Here is a 12,508-nt window from a genome sequence, read left to right as displayed (position 1 = left end):
TCATTGACCAGTTTCAAAGCAACTGCTTTTCCAACCCCGAATATCCTCGATGTCGTGTCACACCCCAGGAAAGCATGCACAAAAAGAATATTCTCACAGATGTTCTGCCCTAGTGTGTCCCTGATGACATTGACCCCCATACATTTGACACCTTCTCCTTTCTTTGGTTTGGGTCGAAAGTAGATATTGTGCTTGTTTCTGCCAGCAAGATGAATTAGCAGAACAAGCAGGTCAGTGTCATCACCCACTAGTACTGCTTCGCATGTTTCTGAGATGTCCACTGCTGTTTGGACAATAAGTAAGTCAGCGTCTCCTGCAGCAAATGCTATTTCACAGCCACACCTGACTAGACTTTCCCCCAAAAGGTCAAGGAACCGTACCTTGTTTTCTTGATTTGATAGGAACTCATTCTTTTTTAACTGCAACTTCGTGGATGGATTGAACATCACTTTCTGCCCTTCAAACCCCCCTCGGCGCTGATGTGTGCTGTCCTTTGTTGAAGGCCCTGCCTTATACCCGTCAAATATGACCACTGCCTGACCATAGTGTTTTGTCACATATTTGCTATAATCCTCCAATATCTTGCCATATGTGTCACCCACTTGCCAAGCAATACGATGCAGGAGAGCCCCTCCAACAAGAACATACTTGAAATTCTGACTTGGTGGTGGTTGTGATGGTACAACAGTCCAGATGGCTTTAGCAAGTTGTGCTTTCACGGCTTCTAAGAGTCTGTCCTTCCCTTCAAACAATGCAGGGGGGTAGTTACAGAGGTCATAGGTCAGGGCATTCGCAAGATCATTAGCTTGAGATCCGGTGATGATTAGCCTTTGGAATAGGAGTAGAGGGTCTATTTGGACCACGTCATTACCTATCTTGACTGCTGCCTTAGAATCAAACGTTACAGCTTGGTTTTTTCTCTTGAAAGAATGCTGAAGCACAGTTTTTCCATCCATTTCATTTAGAATGGCCTCTCCGATCTGTTTTGCACAATCAACATTAACCTTTGGTCCAGCTGTGATGCCACTAACTACGTTCCGAAGTGAGAGCTTTGCCTCAAATGGGGACCTCCATTCAATGAATGACATGAGCTTTTCTGAATCCGCAGTGTCCCTTGTTTGCCTAGATCTTGATTGGTCCTTGTGTTGTTCACTTGTCTCATATGTGACTGACGGCAGCTGCTGCATGGCAATGTTCACTTCTGCACAAGCAGGTCTTGACAGACACCAAACGAGTCGTTGGATTTCTGTCATGCCCCTCCCTCTCGTAAGACCACCACACGTCTTAAGGCTTCTCATTAGTACCTGCTCAATAACAAGGTCCGGGGACAACCCTCCCCAAAAACGATCACTCCTCCTGACAACGTGTAGTCCCTGGGTGAACTGCCTGTGAACATCGGGATGTGTGGTTGCCAACTGCGTCATCTTCTGCAGGTACAAGTGTAAGGACTTTGTGTCGAGGTTATGGCCAGATGCTGCAAGGTATGGTAACATGGCTTGCAATGTCCCTAGGTGGAGAGACCAATCGCCTGTTCGTTCAGATCTGATAAATGTCATCATGATATTAACCATTTCCATATACTGCAGCCACAGTTTGGCAGTGATGTATTTTGCCTCCAGTAGACTTTTTGTGCTTGCTTCAAGTTTCCTTTGCAGAGAGTTCAGCTCTGAAGATGATTTCACTTCCTCCACTGTGGTTTTACCAGAAACGAGATCATCGTAGAGGTTTCCTATTGCTTCAAGTTCCTCAGAATTGATGTCTTGGGGTGATATGGACAGCTTTGTTTGGAAAATATCACACAGCAAAAGTGTATGAAGCACAGAATCGATAAGAAAGTGACCGTGACCGCCAAATTTGCCCAAAATATATGCCAGCGCGAATTAGAGGGGGTGGCTCAACTTACCTCCGGCTCAACTATCCCCACTCTCCCCTAGTTACCCAATATAATACTTTAAACACGTCCATATTATTAATAGACCATTAAATTATGCGTTATGGTGTTGTTTTTATTGTTTTATCTTGAAAATTGACAAAGTTATGCCTATCTGAAAATTCTGCTATTTCGGCGTTTTATAATGAAAATGGGTTAAAAACAGATAATTTTAATTATCAAAATTCACCATTTTCCACCGCAAATATGTCATTATACTTTTGATACGTTATCAAGTAGACCTTACTTAGACAAATAGAAGAGGTTTCATTTCTGTTGCAATTTGTGGTGGGTTTTGTCAAATTTTATTTAGATTGACTGGACTAGTAAGTCTCGAGTCTTGGGTCATACTTGCTTTGTGAAAAGAAATTCCTTCAAGATTACTCTGTTTTGGGGTTGTTTTTTGGTTTGTTTCAGGATCTAAGGCTCATTGTGGAGCACATACACACACACACACACACACTCACACCTGACTCATACACACACATGACTCACACATGGACATACAAACAAATACATGAGACACAGCACAGGTATTTTTTGTTTTGTTTATCATAGTGATTCGTAGTAGGTATGAAGATCAGGCATTTAATATGAGTGAGGAAAGTGAAAAAATAATGTTTGAGCACTTTATCATACATAAACCATTGCAGCCTTTTCCAAATTCTGTTGCGGTTCCGTACGAAGTCCCAAGTATCAGGTAACGTCCAGTATGAGCGTTTGTGAGTATTCATAGGTATGAAGATCAGGCATTTGATGATGAGTGAGGAAAGTGTCAAAATAAATTATGAGTGCATTATCTTACAGAAACCTTTACGGCCTGTTCCAAGTTCCATACAAAGTTCCGCACGGACGACACGGCAATAAAAAAGGCAAGCCACAAAGTATGCCAAGACGACAACCACATAGGTTTACCTTCAAATGGAGTTCTTTAAAAGTGGATCAAGTGGAAAATTAGTGAAAGTCAATTCAAAAATCTATCAAGCCACATAGTTCACAAAATGTCGGTCTATGCTTTCACAGCTAGAACCAATATATAGTGGAGTTCCTGAACACAAGGTTCGATTTGACATTGGACATGCTTTTCGGGTTGTTGTTTTTTTAGTTATCTATCTATAATAATGTATTGGGCTAGCGGCTAGGGTGCCAGCTTAGGATCCAAGGATCCTGGGTTCGAATCCCGGTCGATCGCTGAATTAACGCCAGGGGGGTTGACTCAGCCTGTCATCCTTCCGAGGTCGGCTAATTGAGTACCAGTTCACTGGTAATTCCCTGCTTGTCGTAAAAAGGTGACAAACAGGGTTGGCGGCAGGAAGGGCATCCGGCCGTAAAACTTTGCTTAAAAAAGGAGACCGAAAAACAACAACAACCACGGTCCCCGAAAAAGGCCAACCCCCGCTTGTGGGGAAAAATGGCCTCTAAAGGTGGTTTTATCTATAATAATGTATAATGAGAGCATATCACACAAAAAGGTGAAACAAACATAACAGATGTAAAATTGCACATGTGGCCTGTTCCACCCGGCCCAAAAGGAAAGGACCGATGTCGACTGTATCACCATGGCTTGCAAACCGACAAATATCAAATACAGCTCGAGGTTGAGCAACAAATATTTAAGCAAAAAGACAAAGCAAATTGAAAGCGAAGAGAATAGTGGAACAGTGGTGTGTTCCATTAACAAGCAGCTTGTAGAGCGTTAACTAAGTTGCTTAATCAATCAAGCAAGCACTCCCAACAAAACAGTTGATAAGGAAAAGCTGGCTTGGAAAGCGATTAGGCTATACAGCGATTCTTAGGTATGGAGAGCAAGCATTCAATGACGTGAGTGTGGAAAGTGGGGGAAAAAAATTTGAGCGCTTTATCGTACAGAAACCATTGCAGCCTGTTCCAAGTCGAAGCATATTTTAGCAGGTCGAAACAAAATGGCGGCTTTAGACCTACTGTAAGGTAACATTGAGTGGCACGCCATCTTGGTAAGGATTTTTTTGGTCTTTCGTGATGAGCACCCCGTTACTTATCTTAAAAAGGGTTGTTTAAATTTACCCAAATACCCAGTTTTCATTCATGCATTCCCTTGGAGTTCCTTTAATATGCACCCTAGGATTTGGCCCGTTTGGGTTTTATGAAGTTATGGAGGAGACTGACACACACACACTTTCTCTTTTATTATTATTAGTATTATTATTATTGTTATTATTATAAATTTGTAACATAGGTTTCACATGAAATATCCCATTCCTTAAAGTTGTGCTTTATTTTTATTTCATAGTTATAACACTTGTCATTTACAAGTCTTTGGTTTCTGTGTCCTGCATTATTCTTATATTTTTCCTTTTATTTTTTTTTTTGCACCTCAGGTTTATATTTGTGGTACCACCAGTTGAGGCTCCACCAATCTCACTTCACACGTCTCACCCACCACCCTGGTTGGTGCATGGCGAGCGGTTGCTGCGTCGCACGTTGCATGATGAGTTCTCTCTGCGTTCTGCTTACCTCCACCGTATCCGTTGCAACATGCGCACACAGTTCCCCGACTTGCGCCTCATCCAGTATGACTGTGGTAAGGATGCATTTGTGTTTTATTTTCTAATTGCAAACCTGGTAATCATCCTTCATTCAAACACCACTCTTTGAGCATGGTGAATTAACCTTTAAAACAGCATCGACATGTTTCGACACTGACAATAAAAGAACTTCGCTCCTGTTTTTAACGAAACTTCATTTCCCACTGGAGACGGCGTGAAGCTGGAAGGAAGGAAGGCAACGTTGCTAGAGTGAGATGTGCATGGAAGAAGTTTCGGGAACTGAGTGGCGTGCTGATGAGGAGGGGAGTGTCGTTGAAGCTGAAGGGAAAGGTGTATGCTGCATGTGTGAGAAGTGTTATGATTTATGGGAGCGAGACATAATGAACGTAGAGCAGCAACGAAGGCTGGAAAGGGTGGAAATGCGAATGGTTCGGTGGATGTGTGGAGTATCGTTGAGAGTGAGGAAGACAAATGATGAATTGTGAAAGATGATGGGAATAGAGCCTGTGATTGATGCTGTGAAGAGAAACAGGTTGAGATGGTTTGGTCATGTGTTGAGGAAGGATGAAAGTGACTGGTTGAGAAGAATGATGGAAATGAATGTAGAAGGAAGTAGAGGACGGGGAAGACCGAGAAAGACTTGGCTCAAGATGGTGGAAGAAGAAATGCGGGCAAGGGGGTTAACACGGAGAGATGCAGAAAATAGGGCAAAATGGAGAAGATTGTCATGGGGACCGCAAGGCTAACCCCCGCTCTCGCAGGGAAAATTGCCTTAAAATGCATGTTGTGTTGTTGTTGTTCATTTCCTACTGGTTGCCAGGTTTCCTTGCTCCTCGTCCAATGTGTTAAAACAATAGCTTAATCTGGATGCTCACTTTTATTAAACAAACACGTGATATAATTGCTAGATTCTGACAAATTGGTGTTTACTGAAAGTATATCAGAGCAATTACCACAAAATCAAACAAAATAATTACGAGAAAATGTTTCTCATATTATAAAACTTTTTATTAAGGTGACCAGAATTTTAAGAACCTCTTTTATCCTTCCCTTTTATCCTTCCCTTCCCTTCCCTAACCTTTTATCGAAGAACCTTCCAACTCTTACCTCCATCTCCAACTCTTACCTCCATCTCCCCTCAAGCAACACTTCACTGTGCCTCATCCAATCACCATCAAACCTTTTGTCGTCCTCATCCTTCCCTTTCTCCTAGCTCTTCTGAAATCTCTGACACACTATCAACTGCTCTCCCTACCTCCTCCTCCTCTTCCTCATCTTACCCTACCCCTCCCCTGTCCTGTGTCCGATGCTCCCCCTTCCTCTTAACGGTATGGACCTCAAACATCCGGGTATGATAGACCTGAGCCTCGTCCTGGAGGTGGGGTTGCTATCTTCATCAAAAACTCTCTCCCTGCACTTCCCTCTCTTCACCTCACCCCTAGGAGTACCTCTGGCTACGGCTTTCCCTTCGCTCCCACCTTTTGTTCATATGTGTGTTGTACCATCCTCCAAACAGTAATGACTCTATCTACATCTCACTGTCTGACAACATGGACCATTGGACCAACTTCTGTCTTCTCATCCCAACTCTCTCTTCCTCATATGTGGCGACTTCAACTGTCATCATGCCAGCTGGCTGGGTGTGGGTTCCTCTCTCACCAGCCATGGCAACTCAGCAAAGGACTTCTGCGACTCACTGGCACTGACACAATCTGTCAAGTTCCCGACCCGGATACCAGTCAACGGAGTATCTTCTCTTCTCGACTTGGTTATGACAAACTTCCCGGCAAATGTCTGCTGCTCTTCTTCTGCTCCAATCGGTTCTTCTGATCATGTGCTTGTTCAAGTGGACATCTCTCTGGCCATTCTCAGAGAGCCGCCTCAGCGTCGACGAGTCTGGAATTTCACTCAGGCTGACTGGCACGGTCTTCAAGCAGCCATCAATCATCTGGACTGGTCTCCCATCTCTACTGCCTCTGACATCAACTCTTCCTGGGAATTCCTCCAAAGTGAACTGCTCTCTCATGCACAGATTTAACCCATCTCCTCTTCAGTTGGTCACACCCTTCCTCCCGTCCATGGTACACTGAATCTTGTGGTGAGGCAGTTGCCCTGAAACAACTTGCCTTTGCCTCTTGGAAGGCCAATCCAACTGAAGGCAATCTCAATTCCTTTCACCAATCTCGGAACAAGTGTGTGTCCACCCTCAGGAGTGCCAGGAATCACGATCTCTCCACACTCAAGAATGAACTCTCAAACCTGTCTCCTTCCTCCAAATCCTGGTGGTGTCTGGTCAAATCTGTTTCTGGTGTTTCTTACCCCTCCATCCCCTCCCTTACCTCAAATGGCTACACAGTTGACACCGCACGTGACAAAGCCGTGTGCCTCAACTCTGTGTTTGCCTCAAAATCTTGTGTCCCAAACCCATCTCTCTATGTACCCACCTTACCCAGTCGAACCCAGCTGCTCCTGGACTATGTGTCCTTCTCTCCTGACAAGGTGGAGAAGTTTTTGTCACACCTCGACTCCGATTCTTCAACTGGACCAGACGGCATCAGCCCACGGGTCCTAAAATCCTGCTCTGCCGCTCTTTCACTCCCTCTCTCTGTTCTCTTCACCCTCTCTTTTGCTCAAGGTCATCTGCCATCATCTTGGAAATCAGCCAACATCCCCGCTTTACACAAAAAATGTGCAAAAACAGATCCTTGCAACTACAGACCAATCAGCCTGCTTCCAATTATCAGCAAAGTCATGGAATCCATCATTGCTTCGGACATCAAATCCTTCCTCTTTTCCAATGGCTTGATCTCTGATCATCAATTTGGATTCAGACCAGGTCATTCTACTCTGGGCATGCTGCTTCTACTGTCTCAACAATGGATGGAGGTCCTAAATGCCAAACAGGAAATCTCACACTCTCACTATGTCTCTTCGAAAACACCGTCTGGCCAACCCTCCCATCTACTTTCTCAACAATCCTCTCCATGAAGTTCTGTCACTCAATCTTTTGGGTCTCACAATCTGCCATGATCTTTCCTGGGAAAAACACATTTCCAAGCTGGCCTCCAAAGCCAGTCATCGACTCGGCATTCTCCGTCGTGCGAAGTCCTTCCTTGTGTTACGTGCTCCTCCCCAACCCCCCCTGGTCACGGTGTACCTCCGAGCCCCGAGAGGAGTCACGGCAGAAAAATGTGTTATTCTGTATGTCAAAGATCAATGGTGAAGCCACACCAATTGTTACCAACAAGCAAATATTGTATTAAGATCACACAAGAACAACAGTACAACAATAATAGTAATCAAAAGTACAATCAATATATATCCTATGATGGTACCATCAGTCTTGTAATATATAACTCACTGTGCTCCAAGTGAGTGAAACAAGAACATTCCCAATGTCTCTTTCCCGGCTTCAAACCCGAGTTGATTCCGGTTTCAAGCCAAAGTCGATCCGCTCCAGCGATCGTCAGAACGATGTCCAATCGAGACCAGAATCCCGTTCGGATGACGGTCAGTCACGCGGCCAAAGCTGCGTAAAGGCGCCCTCAAGGCGACTGGGAAATCCAAAGGCGCCCTCCAGGCGACTGGGAAATCACACCCTCGGGTATGGACATTCCACGGCTCACAGTCGGCGAACCACAAATTAACCTTCAAAAGCCACGTTGCACACACACACACGAGATACGTCTGAATCCGGTGAAAACGGCTGAAGAAGCAAAGAAACCTTGCTCGACGCGCAAAGCGCGCGAGTCAAAATGGCCGACGGCCCGTTCTCGAGACGTAACGGCCCTTCGATGATTCTCTTCGGAATCAATCGCAAAACCTGACACGCAGGTTGATCTGTCACAGCGATAACAACTCTGTCGCAGGAATCCCTTTCCTGGGAAACCCAACGTTCACTCGTGACTGTCGTTCGCCAATGTTCGCACCAGACCGCAAAACCTATGCTTCTTCTCCGACTCCACTCGCTCCGCCTTCTTTTTATCCTCTTCCTCTTCTTCTTCGTCCTGTTCCGGTTTCATTTAACACATTAACCTTTTTACCTTTTAACAATAATAATTGCTATTTCCCTCAAACAACAATAATAATAATACATGGAATCAAAAATGTTTACAGTGGATGAAAACCACAACAACGGAAGTGATGAATCCGTAACACTTGGCACACCTGAGCCCCTCACCACATACAAGGCTTTCATCCGCAGCTCAATGGAATGCTGCTCTCCCCTCTGGGCTGGTGATCCTGCCTCACACCTCGCTCGGCTTCACACTGTTGAAACCAAAGCTTAAAAATCATTTAATCTCCCGCGACGAAGCCGATTGTGAGGGCCTTTCACTTACTCACCGCAGTCGGTTTGGTGGTCTTTTTGTCTTCTACCGACTCCTCTCTGGCCTAGCCCCCCCAGCCCTGTCTGTGTTCTGTCCCCCAAGTACTCCTACAGGTCGCACAAGATCTGCCTGCAACACTCTTCTGGTGAAACTGCCAAAATCAAGACTCTCTGCTCACCTTCACTCTTTCATTCCTCTTTTCTCCTGCCTATGGAACGAACTCCCTCACTCTCTTCAATCCCACTCATCCCTCCAGGTCTTTAAAACAGCTGTTCACCACCATCTATTATCTTCCCCCATTCAAAACCTTGATCTTTTCTACCCCTGTTAATTCACCCCAGATCCACTTTTCTGAAATACTGACTTCTTTCCTGGAAGTCCTAGCAGTGTCCAGGTGTTGTTTTTTTAAACTCTCCCTCCCCCCACCCCCCCCCCCCTTCCCACACGTCTTCCCCCCAAGCCCTCTACCTCCCACAGATCTTCCAATGTCCCTGCTCTCAAATGTACTTGTGTGCTTCGCCCTCTCTCCCATCTTGTCTCCCGCTCCCTTTATTTCGTCTTATGTGTCGGGTTTTTTTGGTTTTGTTTTTTGTCATTAATGTTAGCTCTTACACGAGCCTCGATCTTGTATACAAAAAAAAAATGAAAAAAAAATGAAAATATAAATTTGAGCTGTCTCTCTTGCCATATCACGTGCCTTCGATACGGTCTGGCACCCCGCTCTGATCACCAAACTCTCCTCCTATGGTATCCATGGAAATCTCCACGCATGGCTTGCGGACTTCCTCTCTGGTCGTAGTCAACGTGTGGCCCTGAATGGATTTCTCTCATCTCCCCTTACTGTTCAGGCTGGAGTTCCCGAAGGCAGTATTCTGGGCCCTGTGCTTTTTCTGGTCTGCATCAATGATCTCTCCATCAATCTTCATCAATGATCTTTTATTGCATCCGGCCATGAAAACATTGCCTCAAAAAGAGAACCATGACAATTCCAACTACATATGGGCAGGGCACAGCCCGAAGTGGAGATCAGTTTATGAGGTTTGGGACATGGAATGCAGGGACAATGACAGGGAGATCAGGAGAAGTGGTGGAAGTATTGGTCAGAAGAAGAGTGGACATATGTTGTGTGCAAGAGACGAGATGGAAGGGAAGTGGTGTGAGAATGTGAAGGGTAGGCAGGGACAGAAATACAAGTTTGTGTGGCAAGGGTGCCTGGAGGGTGTGAATGGTGTTGGTGTTTTCCTGAGGAGTTTGTAGACAGTGTGGTGAGTGTGACTAGAGTGAGTGATAGGTTGATGATGGTGAAAATGATGATTGGAAAGCTCTTGGTGATCGTCATCTCGGGATATGCTCCGCAGGTTGGTCGGAGCGATGAAGAGAAGGACAAGTTCTGGTGTGCGATAGAGAAGCTGATGGAAAACGTGAAAGATGAGGAAGTTGTTGTGGTAGAAGGAGACCTAAATGGACATGTGGGAAGGAGTATGGATGGTTTTGAGGGAGTTCATCTGGGTTACGGATATGGTGTGAGAAATGGAGAAGGTGAAAGGATTTTGGAGTTTGCTGATGGAGCTGATTTGTTGATTTGTAATACTCAGTTCCAGAAAGAGGATAATAAGCTTGTTACATACACGTCAGGTGGGTCGATGACAACCGTTGACTACCTGATGGTGCGTAGGCGAGATAGGGGGCACCTCCGAGACACAAAGGTGATCCCGGGGGAGGAGGCTGTTTCACAGCACCACTTGGTTGTCTGCGACGTAAGGGTGAAAGGTGCGAGGAGAGCTCGGCGGGTGAAGTACCAACCGAGAATGAAGGTGTGGAGGTTGAAAGAGGTGACAACCATCAGTCTCGACCAACTTCGTCGAGTTGTTGAGTCTCGACACGCAATTCAAAAATCTATCAAGCTCTTCTGAGCTTTGCTTTGTCATGAGCACCCAATGCTTTGTCATCTTGGAAGACGCACAACACACCGCAAGCAGGTTGGCCAGTTGCATTTGACTTCATCAAATGATGAAGATTTCTTCCACCGTAAGGGAGGCATTAAAAGAGAGGCCGAGTAGGGTAGAGGATGATGTGGTTGAGCTTGAAAGTGCTTGGATGTCAATGAAAGCTAGTCTGTTGGGAGCCGTTGGTGAGGTATGTGGATGGACAAAAGGACCACCGAGGCACTTGGAAACATGGTGGTGGGATGATGAAGTTGGAAAGAGGATTGACGAGAAGAGGAAGAAGTTCAAGGAGTGGCAGAAGGCGAACTGTACGGGAGCAGAAACAGCAGAGCATGAAAGTAAGAAGGCTGCAAAGAAAGAGGTAGCAAAGGCGCAGGAGGCATGTAGGAAAATGTTCGGAGAACGCTTGGATTCGGAAGAGGGTCAGAGAGCAGTATTCAGGATTGCAAAGCAGATAGCGAAAGAGAGGTGTGATGTGATGGGGGTGAGTTGCTTGAAGGATGAAGTGGGACAAATCGTTGTGGAACCAGATGGAATTAAAGGAAGATGGAAAAGATACATGGAAATGCTGTTGAATACAGAGAATGAATGGGATGGCAACATAGAGAGTAACCCAGTTTTAGGACCGGCAGAGAAGATAACTGAGAAGGAAGTTGAGGAAGCGATAAAAGCAATGAAGAGTAGAAACGCGGGAGGGCCGATGGGAGTTGTGGGAGATATGTTGAAGGCAGCAGGAAGTTGGGGTGTGAAGAGAATGACAGAGATCTGTAATCTGGTGGTGAAAGAAGGCCGTATTCCAGTGGATTGGGAACTGAGTACCCTCGTCCCTCTATAAAAGGCGAAAGGTGACCCTCTGGAGTGTGGTCTCGTACCGAGCGATAAAGTTATTGGAGCATGGAATGAAGGTATTGGAAAGGGTGTTGGAGAGGAGGTTAAGGAAGAAAGTGAAGATCAACGAAATGCAGTTTGGATTTATGCCAGGAAGAGGAACTACAGACGCGCTTTTTATTGTGAGGCAGTTGCAGGAGAAGTACATGGAGAAGAGGAAGAAGTTGTTTCTTGGGTTTGTTGATCTGGAGAAAGCATTTGATAGGGTTCCACGCAAAGTATTGACATGGGCATTGAGGAAGTTCGGAGTGGAGGAATGGTTGATCAGAGTAGTGATGGCAATGTACAAAAGAGCGCGCACAGCTGTAAGGACGAAGGTCGGGAACAGTGGTGAGTTTGAGGTGAAGGTGGGAGTGCATCATGGGTCGGTACTAGGTCCACTACTATTTGTAGCTGTGGTGGAGGTGCTGGCTCAGAACGTAAAGGAGGGTTTACCGTGGGAGTTGTATGCAGATGATCTGGTGTTGATTGCGGAAAGTATGGATGGACTGAAGGAAAAGATGAACAAGTGGAAGGAATGTATGGAGACAAAAGGTCTGAAGGTGAATTTCGGAAAAACGAAGGTGATGGCAAGTGGTAAAGCATGTGGTGAGGTGGAAAGAACTGGGAAGTGGCCATATGCTGTGTGCAGGAAGGGTGTCGGAGTGAACTCCATTCAATGTACAATGTGCGCTGAGTGGGTTCATCAAAAATGTAGTGGTCTGAAAGGGTCATTAACCAGTGTGGCAGCTACATTCAAATGTAAGGTGTGCACAGAGGGAGCTGCAGATGGAGGAAATGTTGAGTTGGATCTTGGAGACGGCGTGAAGCTGGAAGGTGTGAAGACATTTTGCTACCTCGGAGACATGCTGAATGGAGGAGGTGGATCAGACTCGGTAACGGTTGCTGGAG

This window comes from Myxine glutinosa, chromosome 6 (genome assembly GCF_964187855.1).
Source record: "Myxine glutinosa chromosome 6, kmMyxGlut1.1, whole genome shotgun sequence".
Classification (NCBI taxonomy): domain Eukaryota; kingdom Metazoa; phylum Chordata; class Myxini; order Myxiniformes; family Myxinidae; genus Myxine; species Myxine glutinosa.
This window is presented reverse-complemented; position numbering follows the sequence as displayed.